This window comes from Ambystoma mexicanum, chromosome 2p (assembly GCF_040938575.1).
Source record: "Ambystoma mexicanum isolate Mex_15411 chromosome 2p, UKY_AmexF1_1, whole genome shotgun sequence".
NCBI lineage: Eukaryota > Metazoa > Chordata > Amphibia > Caudata > Ambystomatidae > Ambystoma > Ambystoma mexicanum.
Window position 1 is genome coordinate 1,423,226,988 of NC_090923.1, and position 24,545 is coordinate 1,423,251,532.

The following is a 24,545-nucleotide window of genomic DNA, read 5'->3' on the forward strand; positions in this document are numbered from 1 at the left end:
CTAACAGGGTGGCACACCTTGGGCAAAATGTTGTCCTCTGCCAAGGTAATACCGGTTCATAGGAATTATAATCTCATGCGATCAAACAGATTTGACCATTTGACATTTCTATACGTGGTTGCCTGGGTGCTGGTTGTTGATTTTCAATATGGGAGTGACATTTTTTACTGCAGTTCACAAACTGATCCCATTCTGTAAAATGATCATGTATTGTACCAACTTGTAAACCTTAAAGTGGTTACTGACATCATTCGCATCGTTTTAATATTGCCAAAGGAGCATACTGCACAACAGGCGTTAATATCACAAAAGTACAAAGATGACCCTCCTTGAATTCTACCATACATGCAAGTTGCACAAGGATCTCTGGGAATCTACATATATTTGTAGATAGCCTCATGGGATGAGCCATTTTGATTGGGAAAAGGTCATGTGTGTCCATTTTGTTGCACAGCAGTAACCTGCATGCAAAGTAATCTGAGCAATATCAGAATTCTAAAGGCACCAAAGCTGGAAAAGCAAATCAGTCACCGCCCACTTTTTGTCATCTGGGGCCACTACATTTTTCACACTCTCGAATATTAAAAATATGTGGAAACAGCTCTAAAGTAGTTCTCTGCAAACACTGACATTATTTTGCATTGCTTTTCACATTAGAAGTGCTAGACTATAAGTACCAGAATGCAGCATGATAGAGCCTAAAAGCTAGGATGATTGATCATTTTACACACGACAGTGCAAAACTTGAGATTGCATTAAACTATCCTGAAGCTCTTACTAAGTTCAAAAATTAGACAATGTTCAGAAAAGCCTGTGTGATGAACCCTTCTGCTTGTAAGTCACCATTTGACATAGCATGCATATTTTTATGTAAAGCGTGCATAGCATTTCCACAACATACAATCTGTACTAGCACTTAACCCAATACGTTTCAGAGGTTAGAGCACTCCAACACATGATGTTTGCCGCAGCCATTAATTAACTGCTGCCCATTAGTCAAACACGACTGGAAACAAAGAGCGTGAAAAATAAAGTATATGCAGTTCAAGGGGACACTTCACACCTCCCTGGCCCCCCAGATGGGTCTCAGGGGCAGGCAGCAGCTGGGATAAACCATCATTGGCAATGCCAGCAGCTTGGACCTTTGTGTAGGTATTTGCCAGGCACTGCAGCAATGATACTAACTAGCCTCTAGTGGCAGCATCTGCAAAATGGTGAGATTACCTGAGAATATAACAGGGCCTGACAAATGCCTATCTAAACTGCTGGCCTTGTCAATGCGTGTTTTAAGAGGCCTTCAGAGAATTACATGCATACGGCTCATATCAGGTGGCTGAAGGCACACTTACGTAAGGCATTTTTATTACTCCAGTAGCATATTTACAACTCCAACAAAGCCATTAACTCTGAGAGGACTGCTTTGTGCTTGAGTGCCTGCCAGTTTTATTTCAAAGTTTGACATTACTGTGTGATAAAACTACCTCAAATAGATCCCAGGGGTATGAGTTTTAGGCATTGACAAGTTGACAACTTGGTGGCAATGGCCATAGGGATAAGCATGGCCATGTTCAGTCAAAGGGGGGGTTAATAACCAAACAACATAAACAAGTGTTGTGCCCCTCCTCACATCTCATCTGTCTCCTCGCTGTTCTCAAGTGCAATAGTTACTTCTTATGGGTGTAGAGCCACCTAAATACTAGTACTGAAAACCCCATATACATCTCCAAAATGGCTAATTTCTCGTAACAGTGGCACCTAGGCAGAAACCGAAACTTTCAATATCTGCTCCAGTGCAAAATGATGTTCTTATCCCCATTGCTCTGGAACAATAGGGCAGTTACCCAAAAGGTTAGGTAAAAAAGTGAAAAACAAACTTAAAATTGCTGTGCTCTCAAGTTTATCCTGGCCATGCGTGAGAAAATATACAGTCCTGTTTTTGCTTGAAATTCTTGAACTTGCAGTTTTCCCAAAATCCAAATGGGTACGAAAACACTACCCATCCCAGTATCCAAAGGGTGAAATTGGACCTAGATGGCCTTGTCACCATGGTTACTGTAAACTTGAGGGCTCCATGCGTTTTGTGATGTAGTACAGACTGCACGGAAATAAATAACTGGTCAAATCTGACCAGTGTTTGGAGGCCACTCATTTAGTAATATGATTTCTCACGTTGATCTGGGTTAGAGCATGCCAGACAGCGCTTCATTGTGATCTGTTTAGGGCCATTTTTCAGGTGATGTTATTTTCTGTGATGTCATCAGTTCAAAGGTGACATGAAGTCATTTCCTACGATATCTTTTTTGAAACTTCAAAAATCCTAAATTTTTTTGGTCACAGAATGTTGACAAGTATGAAAACGATGTGTGTTTCTTGAGTTTCTCCACCATCTTGATGTGGGACACGTGCCCCTTGATCTGAATTGAGGAGCATATCATAGACTCCATAACGGACGACCACAGAGTTCTGTAGCAGGTGAGTTGAGAGCTATCATATTGTTTAATTCGCAATTATGTTATCCCATCCCTCCGTGTCGTTGTGTGGGTTGAGGCTTGTTTTAGGCTTCTTCTTTAATACTTTATTGTACAACTTTCCTACGTTATTATGTGGGCGGTACTTGTTCTGGATTATATATTTTCGGGAAGCGTGGTTTATTTCGTACATGATGTTTGGCTACATTTTAGTTTGGCGCCCCAAGTAATCAGCACGTTTCACGGCTGTAGGATACATAGCACCCTGGCTGGTTAAAACAGCGATACACAGTTGATAAGCAGAGGGGACAGAGTCAGTTGAGGTGAGAGTTTGTGAGTACAAGTTCTCAAAGCATTTGATAAAATATTCGGGGAGATCGATCTGAAAGAGCCGATGTCGATATTTGGAGGGGGGCATAGAATTCACGAACAAGAAGGGGAGAGAAATAGTGCAGGGAGGGAAAGTTTTCAGTATTGGCCCGTTATAGAAAGGGTAGCATCAATTTCCTGACGAAGTACTCTTGGGGTATCGCGTAATCATTTGTGAATTGGTGCATCAGGGATTACCTCTAGAACTCCCACTGATCGCTGAAGGCTTTCTATTTTCCCGGCAACTGCGCCCCGCCCCCTCCCCATGCACACGAGCATGCGTTACCTGGTAGGTCACCTGTCTCGTACTCAAAGTATCGAAATGTTCGGATCACTTGCCGGTAATCTTCACTACTCCTGTACCTACTCTTCCTTGTCAAAGTATTTATCTTTGAGGCTTGTCCTCCCGCAAAGGAAATCTATCCCCACGCCTTATTTTATGCTCCGCTCCCTCCCTGGGAGCTAACCTCCCAACCTGCTCGCAAACATCAGTTTTAATTGCCTCCGTCTTGTCTCGGGACCCTTTCCATGTGGGATGTCGAGGAGGGACGGCAGCACTGTGATGAGGAAGAGTAGGCCTAGGAGTAATTTAGGATTACCTGTATGTAATCGACCACTACCTTCACGGCAATTTTCCTCGTCCCAGTATGTACCTTTGCTACCCATGCATGCATGGGAAGAAGTCCAATGACACTACGCCCAAGCGCAGACAGCTTGCATTGAACCCATAACCACAATTTAGTGAAGCAGAAAAAACAAACAGGAAGTGTTTAGTCCCTCAGCACATTCCCGAACCCCCATCCCCAAACGTAGTGGCCTTTGGATTACCTACATTCAGTCTGGTTTGCCTGATAAAGGTGTTAGGGGTAGCCCGTGTGGCTGCCCGGCAGAACTCCTGCAGTGCTATCCCTGTGCAATGGCCCATGAAGCAGCCATACCCCTAGTGGATCTACCCTGCACTGGACCCGGGGACGTAATGCCTTCAGGTCGCCAGCCATCAGTATGACTTCCTTAATCCACCTGCTCATGGTCGCCTTGGAGGTTTTCTTCTCCAGGCCCAAAGGTGACCAATAGATTACCAGACTTCCTGAAGGATCTGTGTCTGACATCCAGGCAATGTCAGGCGTGTTCCACCTGGGACGAAAAAACTCAGAGAGCACAATCTCCTGCAAATTGTGGAATTTGGCTACCACTTTAGGTAAAAAGGCTGGATCACGCTGCAGACTAAGAGCATTCTGCTTAACCTTTAGAAAGGGAGGCCTGCACAGGAGGGCCTCAATCTCACCCAATCAGCATCCTCAGATCCAAGCTCTACAGGGGTTCAAACGGGGCTTTTTGCAACAAGCCAGGAACTAAGGGGAGGTTCCAATGGGGCTTCCCTTGAGATTTTCATGGGCCTAGATGTGGCAACACTCTTAAGGAGCCTCGCAACCAACACACCCCCTTCAGACAGGGAAGACCAATGCTCCCTGAATGCCTTTTTTGTCGCTGACCATTGGACCCTTAAGGAGGATGTCGATTAACCCTTTCCTGCCCCCTCCTGCAGGAAACGGAGGATGTCAGAGGGCCTGCCCCCCAGAGCTGGGAGATTATTTCTCCTGCACCAGCCCACAAAATTCCCCCAGTGATGGTCATAGGCCCGCTAAGGTGGCTACTTGGTCAGACATCCCTAATCGCAGCAAACCCCTCCTTTTAACTACCACATCGACCTTTGAATCGAGTGGTAGGGAATGTGGTCCAGAGGACATAGTAGGGGGGAGGGCCACATGGAAATCAGCCACTGGGGCTCCACCTGCTACTCCAGCAGGGAAAGAAATCCATGCCGCCTTAGCAACATTTTCCCACCAATATTATGGAAGCTTCCATGTCAATGATATTACTCAAAACACAGAGTATGAGGGGAATGGGAGGAAAGGCATAAAGCAGTGTCTGTGGACAGTCTGATAACATTTCATCTGTCCTCCATGCCTCGGGAGATTGGAACCTGGAGATGAACCTGCTGACCTGGGCATACAGGGGGGAGGTAAACCGATCTATCCAGGATGTCCCAAATCTCTGGCAGATGTCCAGGAAGACCTGACGCCGCAAGGAGCATTCCCCCTTCTTTGGGAACCTCGTGCTGAGCCGGTCCTTCACTATATTGTCCACCCCCCCTAATGTGGCCCGCCTCCATGGAAAGCAGGAATTCATCTGCCCACAGAACAATGTCCGGCGCCAGAACATGCAAGGCCATAACCTTCGTAACCCACTGTAGGTTGATAAAGTAACGGGCTGTGGCATTGCCGTTGTGAACTATCACAGCCTGGCTCCTCGCTACACCCTTGAAGACTTTCAGGCCCTCCCTGTAGCGGCACGTTCCTTCTAATCGGAGGATCTGTGGAATTCCAACAGGGACCATTTCGCCTGATGGACCAGGTTGTGAACCGTGGACCCTATCCCGTGCCACTGGCACCAGTAGTAAGGATGATCTTCTGTGACTGACTCAGGCTGACAACTTTACTGAGGTGAGACAAGGACCTCCACCACCTGCGGTCCTCCCTCAGGACAGTCAATATTGGGATAGCCAGATGAAAGTGTTGGGAGGACGGGTCTCAGTATCTGAGGATGTGAATCAAAAGGGGGCTCGGAGGCTTTGTGACCCTGGAGCCTCAGTAGGTTCCTGGCTGTCCCCCAGTCTGTATCCAAAGTCGGCTTCAACAAGCGTTGTAGGTGCACCACCCTGTCCAGGGAAAGCCGAGCCCTCCCATAGTTCAGAACTGAGCCCCGATGAATTGTAAATTTGATTGTGGGTGGTATCCTGAGGATAAGGAACTTTGTAATCCCAGAGATTTATAAAGGACTGGCCAGAATAGTAAGGTGAACTATGGCCCCTTATCAGAAATTATATTTGTGGACAAAACGTGTAAACGGAACACGTCTCTAAGAATGTTTGGCAGTCTTTGTAGCAGTGGGAAAGTCCATCACTGGGAAAATTGTTGTCTTCATTAAGGAGTCCACCACTACTATAATGGTAGTATTCTTCCTTGAGGGGAGAATATCCACTATAAAAGTGTAGACTGTTGAGGCTGCCATAGTTTACCATAGGGCCTATTTATTTTATTTATTTATTGGTTATATGTAAGGCGCCTATACAACAAATGGTGTTTCAATGCACCACAAGACAAAAAAAGTGGGGGCGGACAGGGGAGAAAGATAACAATAATGGTCCTACTGGGCCTTGTGACGTTCAGATTGTGCAAGTGCAGTAAAAAAAGAAGTGAGAGGGAGGGAAGTGCCAGTGTCGGAAGGAAAGTGTAAGGTAAGAGGAGAGAGTGCAAGTGAAAGGAGGTTGGAGGGGGGAAGGGCAACTGGCTAGACCAGTGCTAAGGGGAGGTCAGGAGGGTAAGTGCCAGGGAATCACATGGGGTGCAGGTGGTGAGAGACCACATGCTAAGGGGGTAGAATGAAAGGAGGGGGCTGGTACCCTAAAGAACTCAGAGGGAACCAGGCAGCCAGTCACTGTGGCAGATGGGGGTGTTAGCAGGTGAGGGAGAGTAGGAAGGAAGAAAAGGAAAAGAGGGTCTTGAGGAGCTTCTGGAACTTAAGGAGATCTGGCTCAAGCCTGTGAGGGGCAGGGAGTCCGTTCTAGAGGGAGGCTCCTGCAGAGGAGAGAGATCTACCCCCCACTCTCTGCTTAGCGAAGTGTCTACCCTGCAGAGTGTTGGAGCTAGAAGACCGAAGCTCTCTAGCAGGGAGATATTTAGGGAGAGAGAGTTGATGCTTTGGCACCTTGGGCTGAAGAAATCTCCTACAGGAAGACAAATAGTCATGTACTTCTTGCCCTAGGGCAGGCCATCAAAGAAAGCATTTCACTGTATACAATGTGGAGTTGATGGCTGTGTGACAGCTGACCAGGCTGTCTTGACACATGCATAGAGTTTGGTGCTGTAGCTCACGGAATGGAACAAATAACTGATTCTTTAAAAATAACGATCTATCCTGAGCTGGTAGATATGTTTTCTGTTCCATTGGGATGTCATTGCTGGCTTCTGCGAAAATATGCAAAAAGGTGGCGACTTGCAAAGTATCCTTTCCTTGGGAATGATTTTCTCTGGATATTCCGGAGTCACTCGTGCGGTAGGGATGTTCGCAACACAAAATCAGCCATTTTATTCTCTGTTCCTGGTAAATATGTAAAATAGTATCTGTAGGGTGCAAAGAAGAAGGTCCAATGTGCCTGGCGGCTGTTTTGGCATTCATGTCACTGAAGGACTTCCAAATTCCTATGGAATTCACATCAGTCCAATAGAAACAGGGTTAGTAGTTGGACTTGCAGCTGATTCTGGTATATCATTTTAAATGTTTTCACACTTTAACTAAAATCATACACTGGCCAGATTTTCAAATCCCAAATAATTCTATGAAAATCGTAACAACCAAAGAATTTTTGGGAGGTACTAATCTTTAAAATGTTAAAATTGTCCATTTTAAGCATGCAAAAAAGGAGGATAGATCAAATTTAAATCTCACAAATGTAATTGGTACACAATTTGGCAGACACAATTCGCATTTCCATAGTTTACTCTCCAAATTTACAATAATTGATTTGCAGGTTAGATGACAAATTTCCAAGATATAGAATTATTTTTGATGCATAAAAGTTTATCAAAGGGAGCCTGGAAAATCTGCAATACTCTTTATTCACATGCTTCATTTGAGAGATCAATGAAGCAGCTTTTTGTCAAACGCTTATGCTGGAAATGTCTTTTGTTCAGGGATACCTCCAAGAGAAATCCTAGGTATTTTATCAGAGTTACGGGTGCAATACAGGCACCATTTAGTATCCATGAAAAAGTATAAGGCTTCTTAAGATGGGGACAGAATCTTAACAATTCATTATTTATTTTCATTGATCGTAAGGTCATTGCTCACTGTGTATTAACTAATAGATTTAATAAGCCGGTGAAGGCCCAGTTGTGTATAGTCAATTAAGATCAGATCGTTGGCAAATGCAAGCCAAAATATTTGTGTATTGTTTATTTTTGGTGCAATAAAAGATGCCAAAGCTAGAAATGACCCAACGTCGCAAATGTACAGATTAAAAGGGCACGGGGCCAAAGCACAGCCATGTATTAAGCCTCTGTGAGTTGAAATTTCGTGAGAAACGACCCCCTTTTGGTTTACCTTACTTGTGAATATGTTTCAGTGTGTAAATGAACAAGCAAGGAGAGGTTTAGGGATGTGCCACTCGTTCAACGTTTTCTATAATAGGGCTCTATTTACTATGTCGAACACAATTGAAAAATCAGCACAGATAGTGTAGATGGGAGGGAAGTTATACTGCCAAGTTTTTTGTTGGAGGACATCTATAACAAATCCCTTTAGAGTTGTTCCTAAACCTTTCCTAAAACCAGTTTGGAATTTCTCCAGTTGCCATGTAAATGAGAGGCAGGTTGAAAAGCAACATGCTAGCCATCAAGAACTATAGCTGAATGTATCCACAGCTTCTGTAGAATTAAAATACAATACTTTTTCAGATACTGACACAGATCTCTATCATGCATGATATGGTTATGGCCCAGTGAATTCCATGACAAAATAGAAATATTGCCACATTCAACCCTATCCTACAGACCAGTGCCCCTTTCTCCCAAAAGTTTACAGTTACTGGAGAGGATTGATGCAAGCCAAGACCAATCTTCCAAATTACCTTTTGTATTTGTTGCAGCACTTGAAAAATGTACTGAGCGTTTGGAAGGGCAGCCATTATAGCACCGGATTTGCAATGCTTTGACTCCCCCACCACCTCCCAATTACCCACCTTCTGTTTGAGCACGAATGCGACCATATTTGATGCATTACCAGTAATCTTTGGGGCGGAGATCACAAGCCATTTGGCTCAGTAATTCCACCTCGTTTAGTAACATTTTGATGACAACTTTTGATGGAAGTTTAAGTGAAACGATGGCCATTCTTATTGGATCTAAAAAGTAAACCAACTCTATATCTTTGATAGCAAGGAGTCCTAAGAACAGTGTTTAATGCAACAGTTTTCACATGTTTGAGTGATTTAGAATGTCATTTGATGGTTTGGGAAGGAAAGGCTGCATAATAAGACATACTTTCTGTGGTTGACCTGAACTTGCCAACGGAACCGAACCACTAGCCACCTGAAAATAAACTTGCACTTTAGAGCCCTTTACATAATCTGCGGGACCTAATAGAGGTATTGTCAAAGGAAATTGTAATCTGAAGTTCTAGAAAATGCACTTTGCTAAACCCATCTGATCTACTGGTCCACGCACATCACAGTTTGGTTTAACTTCTCAAGGAATGTTTATAGCAGCCAGCAGTAGGAACGCACTGCTCCTTGGAGGAATTTGCAGGATTGATGACATTTGAAATATAAACATTTTGCAAATCACATGTTATTTCAATAAACCACAAACTCATGATAAAGTCCGGCTGATTGAAACTAGCGATTCATTTAACGATGCCCACTAGTGAGGATTGGCTGGCAAGGACACCAGGCTGCTTCATATGAGCCTGGGGTGGGGTTTTAACTTATATAACTAGCTGCTCAGAATAGCATTCACAAGCTGGAATGCATTGGACTGGCTAAGAAAAAGCAAGCAGCTAATTCAATGCATGGGCCATGTCTGCTGCAAAACCAAATTATAGCTGAACTGCTTTGTTAAGAAGAAGCAAACCGCTTCTAGATGCCTTCACCATGATACAATACACTTGCTCCTGGGCCTAAACCTTTGAACTTCTAACTCCAAATTCTAATCTTCTAACTATTTGTTTCGGGGGCTGAAATAAGCCATTTTACCAATGTTTGCAGCATGTTTTTTTCTTTTCAATGGTTGTACCTTTAGAGAGACACCATGATTTATTTTTGTTAGGTAAACCTTTCAACTCCCTATGTGCTAGTGAAACAGTGCCTCATGATTTTGAGTTTTTACACAATGCGTAACAACCCGTGGTGCCCCTCCTATTTCTTTGGTCAGGTTCAGTGGATCTCTCAAACCACAGTGAACAGAAGAGTTGGATCCTATGGAATGGGATTTAAAACGTTTTACCTGTACGTTTTTTAATCCATGGCTTTAAATTGCATTTGGATTGTTCTTAGTTAACTACCATTGGAAGCAATGGACTTTGGACAGGTTTTTTAAAAAACTCTTTTCATTTGATGGAATAGGTAATCTTGTGAACTGGATATTGTCTTACTATACTATTTGAATGCTGATATATTAGCTCTACAAGGTAATACAAATACAGAAATGCTACTCGTTGGAGCCAGAACATTCTTAATGTTTTTCTATTTAAAATGCACTATAATGCCAGTGCAAATACTTGTTTGTTTAGTGATTTAATGGTGTAGGGAGGATATTGGTAACATCTTATCGTACACACTAAGGTAACAAGAATTGGTTTGTAGATACTCTAGCAGTACCCCCCAACAATATTGCAGTCCAGTAGTAGTTTGGCTATCCATTTTCGGGGTTAGTCCAACCGGTCACACTAACTGGGAAAAGAGGGAGTTGAGTATCTGTTCCGGAATCAGTTGCTTTTTCTCTTCTTTCATGTTCCATTTTTCAAAAATTGAACACATTGTAAATGGCATCTGTCTGGAGGTTTCTTGCGGGAGCAACTGAACATCTCATGATTGCTGCCATTGCTACTCTTGGCACCTCTTCAGTTTCTTCAGAATGGCATTACTTAGTGTATCATACTCTGTTTGTCTGCATTCAAGATTTAGTAGGCAGATTAGAGCATTCCAGTTGAAAGGGGGTGACAGAATGGGCTCACCTGGTTTTCTCCCCGTTCATCGGATCATTTGGAATATCGATGTAACAGAGACACTGCAGGACCAATTCAGTGTGCGCAATTAGCCTGGCAGAGCTACTCGGGCTGCCACTAGCTTTTCCAGTTAAAGGTTTGGGTGGTCCCATATATTGCCTCTACATGATCTCCAGCAGGTCCCGCTCATAACAGGCCTTAGGAAAATCGGAACCTAGGTCTTCAAGCTCCTTAGAAGGAAGTTTGCTGTTAGGTTCCCAAAATTATTTAGCATCTCCTTGTTCCTCTAGGATCAGTGGTGGGATTCAGGTGATTTTCTGTTTCCTTTTTTTGTCTTCAAATTAGCTACTTGGAAGATGTTCGTTACAACATCCGCTGGGCTCCTTCTGGTCAATTTATTAAGTCTTTTGGGGGGCAAGGGTCTGAGACAGTATCAGAACCTTCCTGGGGAGGGGCTATTTAATTATCTTCTCCATCATGGCTGCCGTAGGACAATCCCTCCTGAGGTAGGAAGAAGCCCCAGCAGTTCCTATCCAGATAGGCCTTGGCTATTAAAGGATGCTTACGCCATAGGTTATGTCTAAGTCCTAGTGTTTTCCTCTGTTAGGACTACCGCATGGAGGGTGCAAAAATTCAAGTTGCAAGTTACTAGCAAGCCATAAAAAAGTTACTCCCCACCTCGATTATACTCACACAAACAGCACACTGCTTCTTATATGCCAAGAGTCCAATATCGGTATATAATGGGCAGTGGCGAGTGCAAATATTGCACTGTAATCACACTGGTTGGCTTATTCTGCCTAGCCTTTTGTGATCCTACTTACATCCTAAGTTCTATCATGGACATTGATCACCACACCAGACCTGAGTTGAGTACTGAAGGAGCTTTATTCTTGCTATTTCCAAATCATTGTGCAGAAATACTCAATGATTGAAGGATTTGATAAACTTGACATAGGCCCCCCTGACTTGCGAGTACCTTGTCTGTTTATTCTTACCCCTGACACTGACTCCTTCATGGGGGAAAACTCAACACAAAAGATGCCAACCGTGAGATTCCAAGATGGCCGCTGGGACAGGGAGTCGCACATAAATCTCTCTCCGCCTGGGCCGCCAACAAAACCACAATAAAGCAGGACAAAAACGCATGAATCGTTACGAAAACCTACCCGAATGTTAAGGACACCATCCGACAGGCGAGGCCCGACCCTACATATGTGAGGACCGGGAGATGCGGAACCACAGACGCGGCCGCCCCTCCCCCATCGGGCGTGGCCATAACCATCAGCGAGAGCGGAGATCCAGCGGGAGGCCGCGGCTCCTCTCCACAAGCAGTGCGGAACACCCGGGGAGGCGGGGGCTGTCCCGCGGTGCCATCGGGGCGGAGGAGGGCAGAGCAAGCGTGCTCCGACGAGGTGGAGAGGGTACCAGAGAAGCACGGGGCCCCGAGCGGAGGAGGGGAGGCCCAGCAGCCCGAGCAACACCGCGCACGCCATCGGTCGCCCGGAGGCGCATAAGGTGAGCGCCCCCCCCCCACACCAGCAATTACCGGTGTACACTCACTGAGTCCCCACCACTCAGAGGCCTAAGCAGGGCTCGAGGGGGGTGCATAGCGGCAGGAGGGAGCACCAAGGAAGGACTATACCGCAGACCCAGGGTAACTGCCCCCCACCATACAGAAAGACACGAGGCGACATCCAAAAGCGCAAAGGGCCTCCCGATAACCACAGGAGAACGTTCTACAACAGGGAAGGAATGTCGAAAGCAAAGGGGAGAGGGAACTCGACTCTCCCGAACCCACACCCAGCTAAACAAGACGCTAACCTGGTACAAATGTGGTCGGCGGAATCACAAGTCCAAACAAGAGGAAGGGCACCGGACGACTCCCCAGAGGGCCGCATACACTCCAACGCCACCTCTCTACCTCCGTCACGGGAGGATATGCAGACGTGGTTCGCGGAGCTACAGGATAAATTCATGTCAACGGTCCAGGACCAGTTCTCTTCCTTGAGAAACGAAATAAAACAGGTGGTGCAGGAAGTCAAGAGGGATGTAGCCAAACTAGAAGAGAGGACCGATACAATGGAGAGAATCGTCCAAAACCTTGAAGATGAAACCCGCCAATACAGCGAGACCCAGGAACAATTGGCGCGCCTAACACAAAACCTTGAGATCCAATGCGAAGACTTAGAGAATCGCTCTAGGAGATCAAACATTCGAATCAAAAATATCACGGAGACGGTTCTCGATAAGGACCTAAAAAAAGTGGTCCAAGAAGTGTTCAGAGACATTCTGAAGGAGCAGGAAGCGGACCTCATAGGGATAGACAGGGTTCACAGAGTGGGCCCAAAACGAACAGGGGCGTCCGGAGAAAGACCTAGAGATGTCCTAGCAGCCCTCTCCTCATACCCACAAAAGGAACAAATTCTGAGGAGGGCGCGACAACTGGAACACATCAGGATGAATGGGACGGACATCCATTTATATCAAGATCTGGCTGCGGTCACTCTGCAAAAAAGGAGAGATATGGCACCACTTGTAAAGGAACTGGTGGCGAAAGAAATTCGTTACAAATGGACTTTCCCGTTCGGCCTCCTATTCACCTGGGAAGGTGAACAAAGAAGAGTAACCACATGCGACGAAGGCCTACAGGTGATGGACATACGAAAGGAGGACCCGTCGGGGATGCCCAACAGAACAGGTTATGGGTACGACAAAAGGCCGAGGGGATGGGAAGAAATACGGCAAAAGAAGAAGCAAAATGGGTAATTAGGTTGTCAAGCAAAATGTCCACGGCAAGCACAGGCAAGCGGCCCGGTGAGGAGCCCTTGGAATTGTAACTCGGGAAGATCTGAGGAAATGCGGGGTATAGGATCCCCCGCGAAGTTAATACCGAGCATATTGAGGGCCGGGAGCGATAGGCCCAACGCCCTAGCAACCCTAGGTACCCGGGCCCTCCTCGGGAAGTTAATTGTTTCAAGTTTGTTTTGGGGGGGAAGTTGGGGAGTCGGGGGGGAGGGAAACGCACCGGAAGAAGCAATAAAATCTCAATGCACCGAAAAACAGGAAACGACCCAGACCGTAATTCTCAATGGGGAGACTTAGAATCCTAACATACAATATAAGAGGCCTGAACTCCCCGTTAAAGAGGAAAGAAGTTGAGTCCCTGCTGAAGAGAGAAAAGGCAAGCATTCTCCTACTACAAGAAACACACATCAAAGCCCAGGACAAACAGAAAATACATCTCAGGGGATATCGCATATGGGCGCAATCTAATGTCAAAGACAAAAAAGCAGGAGTCCTGATTGCTATACAAGAAGGAGTGAATGTAGTCCTCACACACAGGCTAACGGATAAGGAAGGGAGGCTCGCAATCATTAATGCCCAGCTCGACGGATGCCGCCTGACCCTGGCTTCCATATACGCACCTAACACGGAACAGGACGGCTTCATCAGAGACGCTCTAGAGAAGCTCGAGGGCTTTGCGAAAGGGGAAGTAATTCTGGGGGGAGACCTAAATCTTGCATGGCATCCACAAACAGATAGAAGTACGGGGGGACCCACTACCCAAGGCGCCCCATCCAAACTTCTCAAACAGAAGATGGAACAGTTGGCACTCTGTGATGTATGGATTCAACTAAAGAGCCAACAGCGAGGCTACACATACTATTCGCACGTATACAACACAATGTCAAGGATTGATTATTTCTGGGTATCGGTGGGCCTCATGGGGAACATCCAGGACATAGAAAAGGGATCGATTTCTCTTTCAGATCACGCTCCGCTCTGGCTAGAAATAAAGACCCCAGAAAAGGGGGGAGGCCTGTGGCGCTGGCGGCTCCCTCTAGATATTCGCCAAGACCCTGTTTTGGGGGAAACGCTCAGGGACAAGATAACAGAATACTTCTTACAGAATGACACAAGTGAGGTCCCAATAAGCACAATCTGGGAGGCATTCAAAGCGGTAACCCGCGGCCACTTCATAGCACTAAAAGCCACCAAAGAAATTCAGAGACATCGCTGGGAAAAAGAACTCGAAAAAAAAATATCGGACACACAAAAAGAACTGATATCCCACCCTTCTAGATCCGTAAAGAAAGCCTTAAAACACACACAGGGACAATTAGAAATGCTCCGCTCTAAAGTGGCAGAGAGATCCCTCCAATTCCTTAAACAACGTCTATACATAAAAGCCAATAAGGCAGACAGACTCTTAGCAAGACAGCTGCGAGAAAAACAAAAGAATACGAACATAATGAACATTTGGGACCCGCAGGGGGAACTTCATACACAAACCCAGAACATAGGCAAAGTCTTTAGCGAATTCTACCGAACACTATATACCTCAGAGCACCCAAATAATCCCAGAGGCTGACAGAGAGGCACTAGAGAACCCGATCACGGAAGAGGAAGTAAAAAAGGCAATAGCGGTACTCCCAAACGACAAGGCACCAGGCCCGGATGGCTTTACTGCACCCTTTTACAAAAAATACGCAGATATACTTATCCCGGTCCTGACTAGACTCCTAAGCTCCTTCAAAGAAACCGGCAATGTGACACACACTATGAATGAAGCAAAGGTCCTGGTGTTCCACAAATCAGGAAAAGACCCCTCCCTCCCCTCCCCATATCGCCCCATTGCGCTAATCAATCTAGACGCCAAAATATACACCAAAATCCTGGCAAACAGACTATCCCCACTCCTCCCGTCCCTAATAACTCCAGACCAATCAGGATTTATCCCAGGGAGGACGACATACGATAACCTGAGAAGAATAATACATCTGGTGGAGAAAACTGAGATTACCCACACACCGGCAGTCCTGCTCTCACTGGATGCCGAAAAGGCTTTCGATAGGGTTGAGTGGTCAATATTGTTCAAAACCTTAAAACGTATGGGATTTGGGGACCAGTTTATAAAAATGGTGAAAGCTAACTACACCTCCCCTACAATCAGGATAGCTATAAACTGGATGGTCACTGACAAAATAGATATAACACGGGGTACCAAACAAGGATGCCCCCCTCTCCCCCCTCTTATACGCCATCTTCCTGGAACCTCTCCTGACTAGAATAAGGGAATCCGGTGACATAACGGGGATAGAAATGGGAGGTATACATCATAAGGTAATTGCATACGCAGACGATATGCTCCTAGCCCTAACGAACCTAGGGACGGCCTTACCCCACGCTATTAGAGAACTCGAAACCTTTGGGGCACTCTCTGGCCTCAAAATAAACAAGAAGAAATCAGAACTGTTACTTTTAACAGGGGACAGGCCGGAAATGGAAAGAATAGCAGCAACTCTAGACTTGGCTATAACTGAAAAGGGAATTAAATATCTGGGGATTACCCTGACACACAAAATAGAAGCACTTTACAATGGGAACTACCCCCCCCTATTAGAACGGGTTAAGAGGGACCTAGAACGCTGGAACCCCCTGATGGTGTCATGGTTGGGTAGAATACAAGCAGTAAAGATAAATGTCCTTCCTAAAATGCTCTATTACTTCCAGGCTCTCCTGATCAAAGTGCCTAATTCATTCTTTAAAGCACTCTCCAAAGCAACCTCATCCTATATATGGAATAAAAGAAAACCAAGGATAGCCAGAGTGACCCCTACAGCTCCAACAAAGAAAGGGGAAATGGCCCTACCACACTTTCGCAAATATTATCAGGCTGCACAACTCTGGATTCTGAGAGAATGGCTGGGGGATAATTAACAAACAGTATGGGTGTCACAGGACCGGGCGGTGGCTAGATCCCCCTTAGAGGGTACCCTTTGGATAGCCAAACAACATAGACACCCCAATCTCCGAATTAGCGAGATCATGAAAACCACCCTAGAGGCATGGGACGAACAAACAAGGAGAGGCATCATGACTACAGTGGAGGGCCCTTTCACGCCCATATGCCGGAACCCCCAGTTCCCACCGGGAATGGTGCAGGGCGCCTATGAGAAATGGGAGGCGGCAGGAATAACAAAAATAGGCGAAATGTACCAAAATGAAGAAATAAGACCGTTCAAAGATTGTAAATCATTAGTGAGCTTAACAGACGCAGACAGATATAAATATGAACAGCTACAGCACTGGCTGGCAACCCTGGACATCCAAGCAGCAGCCACACGAGAACTCAAACCATTTGAGAAATTCCTAATAACCAACCCCGGATCAAGGAAACTGGTCTCCTCGCTCTACTATTACATCAACTCCCAGGAGGAAGAACTAAATGGGCATACATGGTCAAGTGGACGAAGTCACTGGGGGAGGAAATCCACAAAAAGCAGTGGGAAGATCTATGGAGCACCATTCCAAAAATGACCCGATCAGTCCAAAAAAGGGAAATGTGGCTAAAAGTGGTGACCCAATGGCACCTTACACCGGACAGGCTACACGCCATGTACCCCCAAACCCGAACACATGTTGGAGAGGCTGCTCAGAGGTGGGCACGTGGAGACACATCTGGTGGGACTGCGGGGGGATCAAGGCTTTCTGGTCGGAAATAAATAAGGAAATTATCAAGATATTCCCTGATGCCAATCAACTAGACGAGAAAGTATGGCTATGCGGAATAAAAGATCAGGCAGCAAGGAAACTCAGGAAACCACAATGGAGAGGCTTCCTGGGGCTTCTCATAGCAGCCTGGGCGTCAATAGCCCAAAACTGGAAAAAACAAGAACCCCCACTGATCTATACCTGGCTTCAGGAAGTATGGGCACAACTAACCATGGAAAAGCTCACACACACAATAGAAGGAACAAAAGAACTTTTCACAAAGGAATGGGGAGAGATCCTGAACTACCTACAATCAGACTATATGGAGCAATGGTGCCCGCACAATATAAGAATTTCGGACATATTCTCATCATAGACAATCACACGTGCAACAGAGACATTTGGAAATCTTCCGGGCGGGGAGATGGGAGGGTAAGGGGAAGTTGGGAGAGGCTCATGCTCTCCGAGTTGTATTTTGAAAACAATAAAAATATGTTTTACAAAAAAAAAAAGATGCCAACCGTTCCACCAGTAGAAGGGGCTTCTTTCCCAGTTTACAAGACTCCATGTTCCTCCCCGAGGCTCAGGTTGTCTGGGTTTCACACACAAAACAAACGCCCCCCAGCTTGTCTTCTTGTGATTACAGGGCACAAGCCCCTCCAGTCCTTGCTTAATATTCTGTAGATGTTGCTGTGCGTCTGCCAATTGTGTTGCAGGAACAGCTGGATCCTTTTTGATAATTGTGGATGGAGCAATCATTTTTTTGTTCCAGTCACTCCTCGGGGCGTTTAAGATGGCCTTATCAGCTCCCTTTTCTAGGCTCTTCATTCCCCCCCTGCCCTCCGCCACATCCCTCCTTTCTACCCCTCTTTTGATGCTGGCCTTCCTCGACACTGCTGTTAAGTAAGATTTCCATAGCAATGATAAATCTTCCTGACCTGTGTCAACCCCAGACCATTTTGCTTTACTGGTGGATTATTTTTCCCTATACCTCAGTGAGTGGGAACCTTTTTCCACACTCATAGAATGTTTCTCTTTTAATGGGTGTCATTATTAAGACTTCCCTTAGCATCCTTTTAATTTGATCCGCTTTGACAACTTTTGGTATATACCATTTTGCTGTTACAGGGTTGCCCTTTGGGCTCCTCTTTTACTTTCTCTGTCTAACCTTATGAGAACTACTGTTCCCAAGTGTAGAGAGGATATTTCTATCCCTTCTACATTTTGTTAGGTGTAAACCAGCACACCCCTCCTTATGTGGAGTACTGGGGAGATACAATGCATCCCCTTTCTCAATAGCACTGTAACAGTTGGGTTACAGGGACATGTTTAACTTAAATGGCTGGTGGCAGTGAACCTTTTCCCTAATTTGGTGCAACCTTACTGCAGGCTGTTTTCACAGCTGCAGTAAAGGCACCCAAGGGTGCCCATTTACCAAAATGGCCCCTGTCTTTTTCACCATTTTAGTGTTCCTTGTCCTTTCTTGTTTCATCTCCTGACATCCAGGGCGGGAAATTCCTTTGTGTGATTTTTATCTTCGGCAAGAGATCTCGGGCAAGCCCGCCCAGTCTCCAGAGTGCCTGTGAATGCAGGAAGCGAGGGAGGAGTCCAAGATCTTGCACCCATTTGTCTTCTGAGCTGCCTGAGAGAATCCAGTTCAAACTGGGAAGCTGGCTGTTGTATTAAGGCATGGTATCAAAGTAAAACAAACGCAGGTGATCACAGTTCAAGGGTGTTCATTGAACTTTATCAAGGGTGTTATAAACGCTTATGTAAACCTAAATCTAAGATGGGAGCAAGCTACAACCATCAAATAATAATAAGGCAGTCCTAGTGGAGTCTCATCAAAATAAAAGGGCGTATACAAAAAAAACTATACACATACAAATAGTGTGGGGAAATGTTCATGAAAAAGAAAGACGTGTTCACAAAATAAGTCAGCATGTTAAGGCCTTTGGCCTCCCATCCCCACGTTTTCAGCACCAGACAAAGCGGTTCACTCGAGCATAGCACACTCTTGGGCTTCTTCGGCATGGGGACACAGTGTATTACAAGCATCAGGGCCTTCTATGCCCAAGTCTCTTAAGTTATCAAAAGTCTCTTGATCCAGATGGCATAATATATCAAACAAACGAAAACGTTATTTTCCATGTATTCAAGTAGAGCGATTCACTCTCCACCCTGGATCCACCTCAGCTGGGCTCATAGCCTTTTTACACAATTACTGTTCGTATTAGCTATCAATGACTTTCGAATGTGCACAGGGCTTAGCTTGACCCGTTGCAGGACCACTTTGATTTCACAGTTCACAATTTTACACTCAGTTGGATACATAACAGAGACCTTCGAATGAGCACCCATGTGGCGCCAGACCACTCTGTATATGGCATCTACCTTGGTTTCAAAAAGTTCAGTCACTCCTTGGATATTCAATTATATTTACATTGCTAATTACATACGCCTTCTTTGCAGATTTCTTCATACTATCTTGCTGCTTGCAACCTTGGTTCTTAACACAGATCGGTCTGCTATTAGTTTCTCCGACTCATCGGCTGTGCTGACTTTACTGGAGCAGCTTTGTTGTGGGAGCTATGGACAGTACCACAGAGGCAATCACTCCTCCCTGACTCTGCTATCGATGCACGAGAGCCTGGGTACCTTTGACACACAATGCACCTTTCTTCAGCTTTAATTCCCGGTCTTATGTTTCTTATTCTCGAGGGCTTGTGAAAGTAGCAGTTTTCTTCCTCTGAAAAGGCCAGAGGCAATACCCTTCTTGCAACTCTTTCTGGTCTTGCCGTTTTTCTCCTCGTATTAAACTGCCATCTCGGAACTGCTGCTTCTTCCTCGTGTGTTTTGCCTTGCTCACAATGCGGTTTCGTGCTCCGCCTTTTATCCGTTTGGAGAAGTGTGATGGAAGTCAGGTGTGTGTAATTATCAGTAATTGCATGACTCTGCCTGACCCTTGTGTTGGGATATGTCAGGTAAACGGCTCAGGTGTTAGTCCATTTTCTTTCATAGTGAGCTGTCCATGGGAAAGTGTTCATGTCCGGAAAGGGGGGAGTTGAGTTCCTAGATATCCTACCTTCTAGGGTGGGGGAAAAGGTGTTATAGGGAAGGGGATACCATCTCTCACCCTGCAGTGTCTCACTTCCACTCTCCAAGGACACCTCGTCCACGTGATCCTTCTGCACTGGTCTACCCCCATGAACTGGACCCAAAAGCGAAGGTTGTGTCCTGGCCACCTGGATGATGGATCCCCGGGGACTGGAGGGTGAGACACCTTCAGGTTTCTCACACTGTCCTGAAAGGACTGCCAACCCCCTAAGTTTGAATGTTGCACATCTGTTTGATTGGCTGGGTTGCTGCATAAAAGTCTGATCCTGGAAGCTGAAGAAGTAGTCGACCACTGGAACCAAATCCAAAGAGCAAGATGAAGAAACCGCAGCTGAGACGATTTCCAGCTAACGGCGAGCCTGCTGTGTAACCGGAGCCTGCTTAGACTTTACTTCCAAGCGACCTGGGGACTCTGAAAACGACAATCCCCCCGACCCAGGGCCTGGTGAGATCCACTAGACTCAGGAAGACCTGCATTTTGAGCCATCCCATGTCATGCTTTGACCTTGCAGGGCTGCAATACCCCAATAACCTGGGACCTCGAGCCATTGTGTGGTGCCCAGTCTTACGAATTGCACTGAAACTTTGGTGGCTTCCTGCTGGAACTCCAGAGACACGATTTTGTGTCCTAAAAGTCCCCTCAAGAGAGTGCTGGACCTTCCAAGTCATGAGAATCAGACCAGCGATATTCAGTCGTCTTCTGGCTCCTGAAAAGGGTGCCAAAACCACTTAACTGATTCCAGCTGCAAAGAAACTCTTGCCTGGAGCCTTCCCCATTGATCCTTGCTTCATAAATCCTTGCAGTCCTGTCTTCAGTCTTCACGACAAGGAATTCAGCGACTGGGTTTTTGGTTGCAGATCCTGAAGTACTCCTACTGCAAACTCTTCTTCTGTGCTGAGGTACTGTGTTGGCTTGGGTATTACTTACCTTCAGTCTCCTGTGATTCCTGTGTAGATTTGGGATGTTTCTTGTGATTGGGAGTCCTCTCGTCCTGTTCACCCAGGCCCACTGCTGGAATCTTCCTAGGGTGTCTTCTCTGAAGTCCCTGGACCCTCAACTAACTCTAAAAGTGTAATATGTACTTGTTTGTACAGTCTTCCCGAGGAACTCTTACATTTGCTACTTAAGTGTCTATCCTGACCTGGCTGTTGGATACTACACCCTAGTGATCCCCCTGCCCCTTCTGCCACTGAGAACACCCATGCTCCAAGAATAGGGAAAGACTCCTAAGGATTGGGCCTTTTTGCCTAGAAAAGAGAATACGTGTTTAAAAGTTTACTTATAAAAGAGTTGGTTGGTAACTGTAACTCTGGGAGTGAACACTTACAAAAGTTCTTACTTACCTTGTAAATGTAAGGCTATGTTACTTACCTTAGAAATATTATGCCATTCTGAAAAGTTTATATAAAGTCTTACTTTACTTAGAAACTGTTTCGCCATTCTAACAGAAAGTAGATGCAAGGTTATTTTACTCACCTGTGAATTGGCTGTGCCTCTTTCACAAATGTAATGCTGTTGGCTTCCCTTAACTATTTCTTTCAGAATAATAGTGTGCAAGTTTCCCAACTGGGTTTTGCTTCCCCTGACCTGCTGTTATCCTGTCCAGAATAAGTCTGCAGTAAGTCATACTTAACTTTAAGTTGCTGGTAGCTCCTTTAAAAAGTATAGGGGTTTTACTTACCTTGACTAGCTGTGTGCTATACTTAATAGGTTATGGAGGGTTTTTGCTAACCTTGGTCTGCCTTGTGTCATCCCAAAATAAGTATAGTTATTGCTTATCTCAGTCTGTGTTCCATGGATCTTAAAAAGCAACTGTAATAGTATATTGCAACATTAGGTTTTACCTGCCTAGAAAAGCTGTGTGCCATTAGATGTAGCTGACCTGGGTCTGCCTAGTGCATCCTATATTAGTGTAAAGAGTTCTTGCTCATCTTAGACTGTGTTTCACTGAGCTGAAAAACAACTGTAATGGACTATTACTCCAAAAGATCTGACTCACTAATAGAACTGTGTTATCATAAATGTGGTTATAGGTGTTTACGGTCCCTTGAATGAGTGTTCCACTATTCAGAAAAGTATACTTGCAGGTTCGTTTACTATGTGACTTCTTTGCCGAGCGTCACTGCATAACTGACAGGGACTACTACTCTTGTATTACTGAAAGTAACTAATGGTTATACTCCCAGGAATAGGTGTGTCCTATATTAAATGTATTTGTAAAGGTCTGACTTCCCTAGAATTCCTGTTGGTATTTTGAAGAAGGTTTTATGCTTTGGTCTGTGTACCTTCAAGCATTGTGTTGTGTTTTTATAATGTGTTTATGACTATGACCAGTACTTGCCCCAAGACTTAACTTGGCCTACTTGTATTTATAATAAACCTTTATTTTGTCTAATACTTCTGGTTAGTTCCTTAGTAGGTCGCCATCTACAGATTTCTCCTTACCCTATCCGCTAGGGCCTTGATCACATTTTAAAACTATTTTACTCTTTAACCTTTTAGATGAACAGAGCAATCTGCTGCAACAGCTGTCTATGCTTACAACACTTCTTATTGTCCTGACGACAGTTCGGAACATCAGATAACCTGTGTTACACTGTAACTTTGATGTTAAAATCACCACCCGAACCAGAAACACCCACTAGCTGTGTCGACAGTAATTACGTACTGTTAATGGTCTAGCAGTACATGCAATTTCACCTTTGTTGTTACTAACCCACACAACGTACAGAATTGATTGCTTTTTCTTTGTGCAAAACCAATGGTTCAGCCCTTGGTGGCTTTTTTAACATGATTCTTTATTATGATTAAACTTTGTTTTACTTGGACACATTTCTTTGTTTAGACATTTGATCTATTGGTTAGTATATACGTTAACCTTGCCTTCTGTAGCTGATCTGCACCTCCTGTGCATCTATGAGAGGGGTAGCCTTTTGACTATGCACCTTGCTCTTCCAGTACCTGTTCACCCTCTAGAGTCTGGCCCCCCCTAAAACAAAAAAGAGGGTTCCATCGCCCCCTTATATATTTTAATACTTCTGGTTGTCAGTGTTTCTATTGAATCATCTGTAAGTCTTTGTACCTTTCTACAGCCCTCTCTCCCACCTAAGATAAGCCTGGCTGCCCCGTCTACGCTACCATGAACTCAGGTGGTATAGCTTTATACTAAGAGTGGCATCTTGTAATCTCTCCGTTGAATGGTTTTACTAAGCCCTTAGTTGGGCTTCAGAAAAACTATACTAACAACTGCACGATGTGCTTAGTAGTTCTTCTGGTATGGCTTTAATTGATAAGGAAGTGGAGGATATAGTGAAGGAATGTTCTGATTGTGTGGACAGTGTCAAAGGACTCTGGGTGTGTAAGCCAACCATGAAGGTGAGAGATAGTCCCCAAATGCTGTGCGATGAGATTGCCTTAGATTTGTTTGTGCCTTATAAATATTAGAGGGTGCAGGGACACATATGTACTGGTAGTAATGGATTTACTATCAAAATGGGCAGAGATATGTGTGCTGAAAGAGGTTACCTCGAGCAGCCTAATCAGGTTTCTTGAACCTTTGTTTTGGCAAGAGGGTTTTCCTTGAAGTTGCTTGTCGGACAATGGCCCTTAGCTAGTGTCGAAGGAATTCAGATCATTTTGGGAGAGATATGGTATAGAACAGGTGACGACAGCACTATATCATCCCAACGGCAATGGATGTATAGAAAGATTTAATCCTACTTTGACGGATGTCATTAGGTTTGCAGTTTCCACTGGCAGGGATTGGATAAGAGCGGTCATGGAGAGAACGTTTCAACATAGGTTGGCCCCAAATGCGTTGACAGAAGTGGCGCCTTTGGAGTTGTTGCGTGGCAGGAAAACAAACACTTACTTGTGCCCGGGGTGGATGGGCAGGTCGAGGTGTGGAAAGGTGCATGTAGAAGGTATGAGGGAGAGATTGTTGTTCAGTGGGTACAAGGCAAAGAAGAGATTTGATGAAAAGAAACAGTTGAAGAAATGTTGATGTAAGACCAGGTGATATGATCAAAGTGAAGTTGCTGGTTAAAGTGAGCAAGGGTAATTCCAGATTCTCAGAACCCACAGAAGTAGTGAACGATATGGGTGTGTTGGTGCTGGTTAAAGGTGGACGAGTGTGGAATAAGGAGAGAGTGGCTGTTGTTCTCAAGGGGTGTGTAACCGCTGTTAGTGGAAGGAAATGAGTGAACAGCATGTACATAGAGAAGGGTCGCATGGCTTGTAAATATGTTATCATACATGTGATTCTCACATACCAATGCCATTGTATATAGTTATTGTTGTGGCTACAGGGA

The 24,545-nt window shown here is 45.1% G+C and overlaps 1 protein-coding gene across 5 annotated transcripts in view; it reads left to right on the forward strand.

Annotated features, from left to right (window-relative positions):
* The first annotated feature begins 2,387 nt into the window (after positions 1–2,387).
* The window catches only part of LOC138567577 (uncharacterized), a 464,209-nt gene continuing 442,051 nt past the window's right edge, over positions 2,388–24,545 (forward strand). For 2 of the 5 annotated variants that reach the window (XM_069645943.1, XM_069645948.1), the window contains exon 1: positions 2,666–2,791. The gene's annotated coding sequence lies outside the window, so the exon portion shown is untranslated. Of the gene's footprint in view, positions 2,473–2,626; positions 2,792–24,545 lie in introns of those variants that run through there. The other 3 variants (XM_069645944.1, XM_069645947.1, XM_069645946.1) reach the window with 3 other exon arrangements.